The sequence below is a fragment of the Vidua chalybeata genome, chromosome 3, assembly GCF_026979565.1.
Source record: "Vidua chalybeata isolate OUT-0048 chromosome 3, bVidCha1 merged haplotype, whole genome shotgun sequence".
NCBI lineage: Eukaryota > Metazoa > Chordata > Aves > Passeriformes > Viduidae > Vidua > Vidua chalybeata.
In genome coordinates, this window is record NC_071532.1 from 2,628,609 (window position 1) to 2,638,451 (window position 9,843).

Consider the following 9,843-nt stretch of genomic DNA (forward strand, 5'->3'; position numbering starts at 1 on the left):
TCTGTGCACCTCTATGAAAGATCCTGAGAGAGAGAGAAATGTGCTGCCACACAGAGCCCCCACGAGGCTCCCTGTCCCTCACGAGTGACACCTCCCAGCAATAAAGGATGAGCTGTCAGCTCTCCAGCTGCTTGCACGACGTGGTCCAGTCCTTCCTGGACACTTTTTCACTGTTCAAGCTGCTCTTCTCGTGGCCAGATGACATTTCAGCTGCCTTCTCCTCTCACAGGAGGTGAGCACAGTTAACTTTGGAAAGGAAGGTTGTTTTGAAAACGGGCTTGTGGTCTGCTTTCCTTCCTCATGTGTAGGAGGGCAGTCTGAAATGTTTCTCCCCCTTTGGCATTTCTGACCGCGTGTCCCTCATGTTGGAGAGATCAGGGAATGCTTTTTTGATGTCAGAGAAGTGTCAACAGCATCCCAATAAAATTTGTCCCCCAGTGTTACAGTGTGTGGGCCTTGTGTCCCAGTTTACTCCAGGTCCTGGTGATTCCTTCGTGTCCATCCTGACTACAGGCAAGAGCCTTGAATGAGACCTTAATAAAGTAAACCAAACCAAATCCCTGCCCTTTTGTAACTACCTGATGTTTTCTCCACTCAGAAAACGAAGGATATACAGCCTCAGCCTTCCCAAAGCTAGCTCTTCTCTGGTAAAAATGAGCATACATTTTAATAACAAAACTTTCTTTACAGTTTTCAGCCTATGCCTGTAGGAAGTAATAACTAACAATGAATTACTAATTTGCTATTTGACCCTAAATTGATATTTTCACCTGCCTGTGATTCTTGTTACTGAAAGGTACTGAGGCAAGAGTCCATCAGAGTAACCAGACTTTGAAAAATGCTTCATTATTTGCTTTAGCTCTGTGTTAGCTAAAACTGAATTTCCACATTAATAAGTATCACTGGTATCACATCTCTGCCCAGTCCTGAGAAGATGTCAGCAGAAAAAAGAAGAAACTCAGGAAGAAGCTTATGGTTCCCAAGATGGGAGGAGGGAGAAAGAAAAGGAGAAGGAGGTACCTGGGCTCAGTTTGATCTTGTAATTGGTGATCTAGAAAACATGAGTTTGGGCAGCCATTTGCAGGAAAAGATAAGGAACTACATATCCCAAACCCAGAGAAAGCAAATGGGAGGCAGGGGCCACCTTCTGAACACCAGTCCATGCCTCAGGAGAAAGGATTCACCAGGAGGCCTGCAGGCAGAAGTTTTTTATCCAGCCCAAGGGTATTTTTGAGCTCCTCACTTGGTTGCAACATCTAAATTCTAGACAGCAAATATTGCTTTTGTTGGTAAAAAAACCTGTGGTTTTTTTCAGGACGTTACTTTTGAAATCAGGTGATTAATCCTGCTGTGTGGAGTCAGGGGAGATCCTTCCCCACTTTGGGAAGTTTGGGCTTCAAAATGGAGACTCTGAATACCACAGGGAGGAGACAGCTCTTCATCAGTTGGCTCTGGAATGGCTCTGACTTAGCTTTCAGCTAATGGCACTGGATGTAGGGCCAGACAACTGAAAAAGAATTAAAATATAGATGATGAAGAATACAGCCCACATGGCACTCGCGCCACGCAATTTAAAAGAGTCAGTAAAAGCGAGCCCTATTTTTCATAACACATTGCAAAATTCTGCAAGAGTTGTAGCTTGTAGAGAAAAACTGATGGGTATTGAATGACTTAGTAAGATTTTAAAAGATGTAAAAGGACTGCCACCACTGGCAGATGCAAGGAAAACCTATGTGGAACCCTGCACAGCCCTCAGGATCACAGAAGTTGCCGTGTTAACCACCGTGCTTTGCCACAAAAACACTATCTGCTGTGGTGAAGAAATGCTTTTCCTGGTAGTGTGACACAGAATAGTGAACTATATTTGTGGAGGAAATGTGATTTATCCCCTCAAAGGATCTTGGCGTTTCCATGTTAGGAGCACTGTTGTTCATAAAGTCACTTAGGAGCATTTTGTTGTTCGTTGTTGTTCACAGGTCTAAAACCTTTGGTATGAGAAACACAATCAGTTTATTTCTGTACAGGGGAGCACATATCTCACACGTGGGTTGGAGTTTCCCCGTCTCTTCACACTGAGCTAAATTAACTGATTAAAATAAGGCAACACACGTGGCTGATGGGGAAGATGAATATTTTCATTAAGTTCATAAGAAAATAAAGGTCGATTCAGACAATTTTTAGGCTTTCCTAAAATATATCTAAGACTTTATGTGCTCTGTGTACATCTCACAATACCTGAGGTTGCTGCAATGCTGGCACCACTCTGATTGTCAGTTTGTGCCCATTTCCTTGGGGACCGATAAAGATCTGCAGAAGACCAGGTTCAGTAGAGTTGCTTTCTTAGCTTACCTCCTAATGCTTTCAGAGATAACCATCAGGGAGGGAAGTGCAGAAAAGGCTTTTTCCCATCCTGTACAATGTCCTGAGCCTTGAAAAACACCTCTGTTCTCCAGAACACCCAGCGCCAGCCTGGGGCCAAGAGAGGGAGAAAATCCAGAGCTGGAGGAGAAGGGGCGGTGGCTCTTTGGAGAGTGTCCAGCTGCTGGTGGGACCTGTCCTGCAGAGCCCCGAGCCTGACTGAGCGACCTCCTGGACCTCTGAGCCCCGTGGCCCTGCTCAGAGCATCACCAGGAGTCTCCACAGGGCAGAAAACCGCAGGAGAGCACCGGTTCCCTGCTTTGGAGGGAGAGACACCTGGCAAAGCATCTCCCAGCTCTTTACTGTGCACAGGTGTTGTAGATGTCAGCGAACCCAATGGGAAGAATGATGATGTCTAACTCCATTTCAGAAGGCTGAATGATTGCTTTATTATAATTATGTTATAATACATTAATGTGCTATATAAAAGAGGATACTAAATACTACATGCTACTTTCTCTAACTATCATATCTCACTAACCCACAACTCGTGACCCTGTTCTCCAGAGCCCAGCCACAGGTGGGTTGGATTGGCCATCAGGCCCAAACAATCCACCATGATCCAACCAAGCAATCACCCCAGGTAAACAATTCTCCAAACACATTCCACAAGAGAAAAACAAGGAGCAGAACTAGAAATTGTTTTCTCTTTCATTTCTCTCTGTGCACCTCAGTAAAAAATCCTGAGAGAGAGAGAAATGTGCTTGCCACACACAGGCTCCCGGGGAAAGCTTTGAGCCCGGTGCCCAGAAGGAGCAGGGCAGTTGGAAAGCTGGCAGCCACCTGGGTGTGTGCAGGGCTGGGACCTGGCTCCCATCCCATCCCATCCCATCCCATCCCATCCCATCCCATCCCATCCCATCCCATCCCCATCTGTTGTAAACTGCAGGCGAACCCAATGGGAAGAAATGCTGATGTGTGACTCCAGTTCAGCAGGCTGAATGATTTCTTTATTATAACTGTGCTATAATACATTAATATACTATAGAAAGGAGGATACTAAAAACCGCATACCTACTTTTCTAACTACCATACCTAACTCACTCACAACTCGTGCCCCTCTCTGAGAGTCCAGCCACAGGTTAATCTGATTGGCCACCAGACTCAAACACCTCTCACCAGAATCCAATCAAGCAATCACCCCAGGTAAACAATTCTCCAAGCACATTCCACATAGGAAAAACAAGGAGCAGGAACAGAAATTGTTTTCTCTTTCTTTCTCTCTGTGCACCTCTATGAAAAATCCTGAGAGAGAGAGAAATGTGCTTGCCACATCCATCCCCATCCCTATATCTGTCCCCATCCCCATCCTATCCCCATTCCCATTCCCATTCCCAGCCCATCCCCATTCCCATTCCCATTCCCATCCCATCCCCATCCCCATTCCCATTCCCATTCCCATCCCCATTCCATCCCCATCCCCATTCCCATCCCATCCCATCCCTGGCCGCACACGGCCCCAGGCACGAGCCCCGGCAGCTCCAGGATTGGAAAATTCAAGTTTGCCATCTAGCGGCAAGCCTCGGGCTCCTGGCAGCAGCCGCGCACCCCACTGCGGGTTTTGGGGCGGCCTGTTGGTGATTTCTGACACAGACAGGATTTCTAGCGCCGTCTGAGCCTGCCCGCCATCCCCGTCTGCCTGCAGAAGCGGTGGAAGGAGCTGGGAACGCTGTCGCTGCTGGCTGTGACAGTGTCACAGCCCCGGGGCAGCTCCCTTGGTGATCGCACGGTGCAATGGGGATGGTTCTGGGTAGCATTAAATCCTGAGTAGTGTAAAAAAACTCCCACAACCAAACACCTCCAAACAATTTCGTTGGGATTAAAAAACGGCGCAATGAAATGCAACCAGTTCCCTCCACGTTCTTCTCTTGCCTTGGACCGTGGTAACTCTCAGGGGAGAGTCTCCTTTGTTCCTTTCGAGCATTTTGTTGCTTCCACCTGGAAGCGACAGCCTCGCCCTGGTTCGGGTGACAGAACAGAGCTGCCAGCAGCCAGCCAGCCCCTCTGCAAGAGCAGCATGTGCCCTCCTTGGCAGAGTCCCTGCAAGCTCCCTCTGAGCAGCACACGTTCCCCGTGTGGGTTCCATAGAGGATGTGCCCATAGGATTCGTATGGAGACCTCCCCTGGCACCACCTGTAACTTATTTTCATAAGAAGCAGCAACATGAGGCAGCAGGAGTATGGGCAGTTCCCCAAAGAGAAGAAGAGGTCAAAGATCCTTCACAGAGGAAGGCAGAAAAATGGCTGTGGCTGAGGACAGGGCCTGGAGAGGGGGCAGAGGGAAGGTCTGGGAGGTGACGGGCAGCATGGTCTACTTGGGTGACCAGATTGTAATTCAGGAGCTGCAGGATGCCTGCACAATCTCTCCTCTTCCACATACAACACTTCCATTAAAAGAACTCCAGGTGGTATTAGCAATTTTTGCAGCATAATCACATTGTTGAGTCATATTTAATTTATGAACCACTATACACAGAGTATAATTTTCTCATATTGACGCTGAGCTGATTATTTCCCAATTCATATTTATGCATTTGATATCTCCCTCTGCAGTGTAGCACTTCATACTTGTCATTAGTGAACTTCATCTTGTTGATCTGAGACCATCTCTTCAATTTAGCATTTGGCATTCTGATCCCGCCTGCCAGACTGAGCAAATTTTATAAGTGTACTCTATATTTATCCTGAAAATCACTAATAAAAATATTGACTAAAATCAGTTCTGAAGATCTCTGCACATCTGCTTGGAATGCTCTCTTGAAATTTCCTTCCAGTTTGACATTGAGTCATTGGCAATAATGCTTTGAGAGTTTCTTCATCTGTTTGTATACACACTGATAATCACGATTTCGCATAAACTGCATTTTGCTTGCTTATATGTATGAATTCAGGTTATCAGTGCCAAAAGTCTTATTAAATATATTGCCTACTGTTTCTCCCCCTCATCAGCACTTAGAATACAAATATTCAGGTCCTGCTACAAAACCGTGCAGCTATGTTGGAAAGAATTTTTACCCCTTCCATCAAAGTTATTAATTTCATTAAATGAGAATAAGTTTCCTTCTTTAATGAAGGAAGTTATGAGGCATAAGCTATTCAAATTATGTTGAGAGTCCAGAGAAAAAAAATAATAAAGCTCTGTACCTTCACATTTCACTTTGTGTGCAGTGTCAGCACAATAAAAATATTTGCTGATGATGTAGATGCTACTTAATAACAGGACAGAGGACTGAAATGATGCAAGTGCCTATTAATCCTAAGATAGAAGTCCTGGTAAAAGGAGGAAAAAAGGAAAATTGCTTAATAACCATAACTGTGTCAGTTTTACTGCTAGCATGTAATTAGATCAGAAGGAGATGATTTCAAAATGTCCAGAGCATAACTGCTTCTTGCTATTTAGATGATCTGTTTCTGAATAAAAAGCTGCAGCTCATCTTATATTTTTAAGTGTAAGAATCTTTTTGGGGCCTATGTCGCCAGAGTGGTGGCAGGAGGCTGCTTCTTCCCAGCCTCTGCAGAGGAAGAGTATCTAAAACAAACAAACAAATTTACCATGCTTATAAAGGGTTTTGGATTTTTCCCTGCAAGAAATCTCTCACATGTAACGTCTGTGTTTCTGGCATAGGCTGGAGGATTTTAGGGATGCCACCGATCTGGAACGTAGCATCCACATGCCAGCCCTCTCAGACAGGTGCTTGGGAAGACGCCAGGAAAAAACAGCCCCACAATGGAAACAAAGAAATTACTCAACAGCCTCTTCCCACAAAAACACGTGTTACGGGAATGCAATCAAGGAGCCAATCTGGTGAACAGCTTGAGGGACAGGGCCAGCAAAGCCTGACCTGTGCTGCCAGGAGGCAGGAGGGATTTGGGCGCTGCCTCCCAGCAGCCCTGCCGGTTTGGGGGGAGGCAGATGGCCACATTGCCTTCCTCTTCTCTTTGAGCTTCCTGCTGGTTTTCCCTGCTGAAGCTGTCCCACTGAGAGCAGCAGTAAATGTCATTTTGTAGGTGTCTGCGAGAGAATAAAAGTGGCCCCAATGCAACCGCCCATGAAAGGCGTAAGTGCAGACAGAGATGAATCACGCCAGCCCCGAGTCAGCTCTCACACAGAGCCCGTGTAGGTGTTATTGTGACTGTGTCAGCCTTCAAAAGAGTCAATTGCACAAAAGCCAGGCTGGCAGTGGTTCCTGCTAGCAGCAGTTTGGGTAACACTGCTCACATCACCTTCTCACATTACACTCTGTTCCTTACAGGTTTGGCTGTAAACTCCTCCCGACTCCACGCTAATTCCAAAGGATAACATGAGCATCAATTAGGCACTACCATGACTCAGAAAATGAAATATTGCCTTTGGTGGGAAGTCAAGACCGCGTGTTTTCCCCTGCCTTCACCAGCACACGTTGTCCTACCCACTAGGTGTCCCTGCCAGCCAGGGAAACAGAGCGCCGCAGCCAGGGCTGCGTTTGCTTCGTTCCACTTGGCGTCAGCTGAAAACATCGAACACAAACAGCAACCCAGGAAACATGTCCGAAATAACTTCTTCTCTTTTTTTTTTTTTTTTCTTTTTTTTTTTTTTTTTTAACCCGCCTTTTTCGAAGCAGCTTCAAATTCATGCACAACGCACAGGATGGAAAAGGCAGCTCTCCATTTTGCTCTGCAGTGTAATAGAAAGTTTTTGGCCCGAAGGAGAATGGTTTCCCCTCCTGGATAGCGAGCAGGTGATGGGCTACTTTAGCCCAAGCATCACTAGCTTAATCCCTCCAGCCTCATCTCTGACTTCTCTAGGAGCCAGGCAAATTGTACTGTAATCCCTCACCTCTATTTGCCTATCTTTAGACTAGATCCTGTGCCATTTTGTCTCCTCCACCATGGAGCTGAGAGGTTAAATGAAGGGTGATAATGTTCTTTTGCTTCCCAATTAAAAAAAAAATCAATATTTAAAAAAAATCTGATTATATCAACGTGTGGATGTTCAAGTCTCAAAAAAAATTCCTAATTTGTGGGTAAATAGGGCTAGGTGGATGCAGGTGTTTATAACCTCAACATGGATTAGGCATAACACACATGTGCAGTGGCTGCCTCTGTAAAGAAGAGACCATTTTTCCCCTGCTAAAATTTGCTCCAGTAATCCCTGGAGAGTTTCCAGAAGTCAGCAGACAATCATGGAAGAAAGTGAAGATGTTAAAGGAAGCAGATCTGCAGATGTGGCAGCTTCTGCCAGCCCAAGAAGAGGGAGAGGAAGCAGGAGGTAAAATCTTGAAGACATGCAGGGAATTTTTTGTCTCGAAAAAGGTTTTGGCTCTTTGTGATACTGAACTGCGGGAGAAGAAAGGGGCAGGAAAAGCCTGTTTGCTATATAAGGCAGAGAAGCTCATTCCACATTTTTGGAGTTCTCTTTCCTGGTCTGTCACGGAAAGGCAACATCATTTCCATGTCTCCTGGTGATGCTGCTTTACGAGCAGCCTGAGATCCTTAGAAAGGAGAAGGAAAACCGCAGGTTTTTTTCTGAACCATCGCACATTTTGTGAACCGGCTTTTCTGAACCATCACACAGGACGATTTCTGCCCCAGCAGCTGCTCTGAAGGCTCTGTGTTTGGGAGCCATCCAGAGGGAGCAGAGCCGATTGTGCAAACACTGCACAAACACCAGGGAGAGCCACAAAGGACCTGCTCTCCAAACAGAGACGGCACAGGAAGAATAGCAGGAGGATTAGAAATCAGCTGAAATTAGAGCCCAGAGCTGCACGGTTTGGTGAGAGACAGAAGCCTGGCGTTCTGATTTCCAGCCCAGCAATCTGCTCTTTCTCACGCCGGCCACCTTTGCTGCTCTGCTGCTTACAGGGCGTTAATGGCACCAAAGATAATCGCGTGTGGCTTGGTATTTTTAACTACCGGCAGCTTTGCATACAGGCACAGCCCCCTGAACTTGGTTGCCCCCAGGGACAGTGTCCCCTCCCGGCCCCAAGACAGCTTGGAGGGTGCTCAGATAGTGACTCGAAGGTGACCTTCGGAGCAGAAATGCCATCCAAGCAAAGGGACAGGAGGAGGGTGACAGCTCTTGCAAAATCCTGCTGTTGAAACACCTTCACATCTTGCAACACAAAGCCAAAAAACTCTTTGTCTTATGGATTTAAGACTAACCATAGGAAGAACTGTGGTTGTCTCATGTTAATCACCTAGGCAACTGGGAAAGCAGAAGTGAGCTTCCCTTTCTAGAGGGCTTTAGAATCTGCCAGTTCATTCAAACGCCTTTTTCCGGCACAGCAGAAATACGGGTGGTTCTGCTGCAAAAATGGTGCTTTTAGAAGAAAAATTGCACCTCCAAACAATCCCTTTGGGTTTGTAGCTTTTCCTTTCCCACAGGTGTTGTGTGCCAGCAAGCCCAGGTAGTTATTTAATGACCCAGGATCTACATTAGAAGTACAGCCTTTTCCCTCATTTTGATTTCTCCTCCCTGGGATCCTCCCACTGGGGCAGCAAGGATTTGTCAGAGACCAAGGAACGGGCTGGGAAATACCCTCTCCTTTCCCCATCAGCAAGGAATGGATAAAAGCCCCTCATGCTTTGAAAGGGGTTGTTAAGGATAGGAGGATATATCCCAAAAATGAAGCAATGCCATGCAGGTGCAGACCTGAAGCTTGTGTCACACTGCTGCAACGCAGATATCAGTAAGAGAATAATCCAACCTGCCACGGGGTCTTGCAGGATTCGAGTCCCAGCTCGTACCTTTATCGTGGGCTGGGGCAGGAAAAAGGCAGGGAGGCTGTCTCTCAGCAAGGAGCAGCAGCAAAGTTGTATTTTTCCTAGTGGCTCGTTCAAATCTGAAGCTGTTTTTGTGAATAAATGCTAGCATTAGCACCTGCTGTTTTATGGAAAGGTGTACAAAAGCATAGGTTGAAAATTCCGTTGAAGTTGGTTTTTTGGCAGAAAATGAGGCTTTCAAAGCAAAAACAAAAACAAAAAACCAACCAACCAACCAACAAAAAAAAACCCAAAAACAAAACCAAAAAAACCACCAACAACCAAAAAAAAAAAAATCCAACCAAACCAGAAAAACCAACAAAACAAAACCCCACAGACAGCTCCTACAATCCTAAAAAAAAAAAAAAAAGGTTAATTTTAATTTGATTGTTCCTATTCTTGTCCAGATTGCTTTGCTTCTGATAGATTTGGATAGTTTTTCACAGATTTCTTTATTTCCTAAATGGAAAAAAACATCCTTCCTGGATGGTGCTGTCCTAGAAGAAAAACATGGGTTTGGTAATGTCTTTATTTACATTGTTTCAAAACCTATTTTCCCTGAAAGGAAATGTTTATGAGTTTTGGCTTTTCTCCCTATATTTCCTAGGCAGTTGCTGGTGCTTTGCTCTGCCTGCCTGAGCCAAACATTAACTCCAAATCTTTAGTATTACTTTATCCAGCAGAG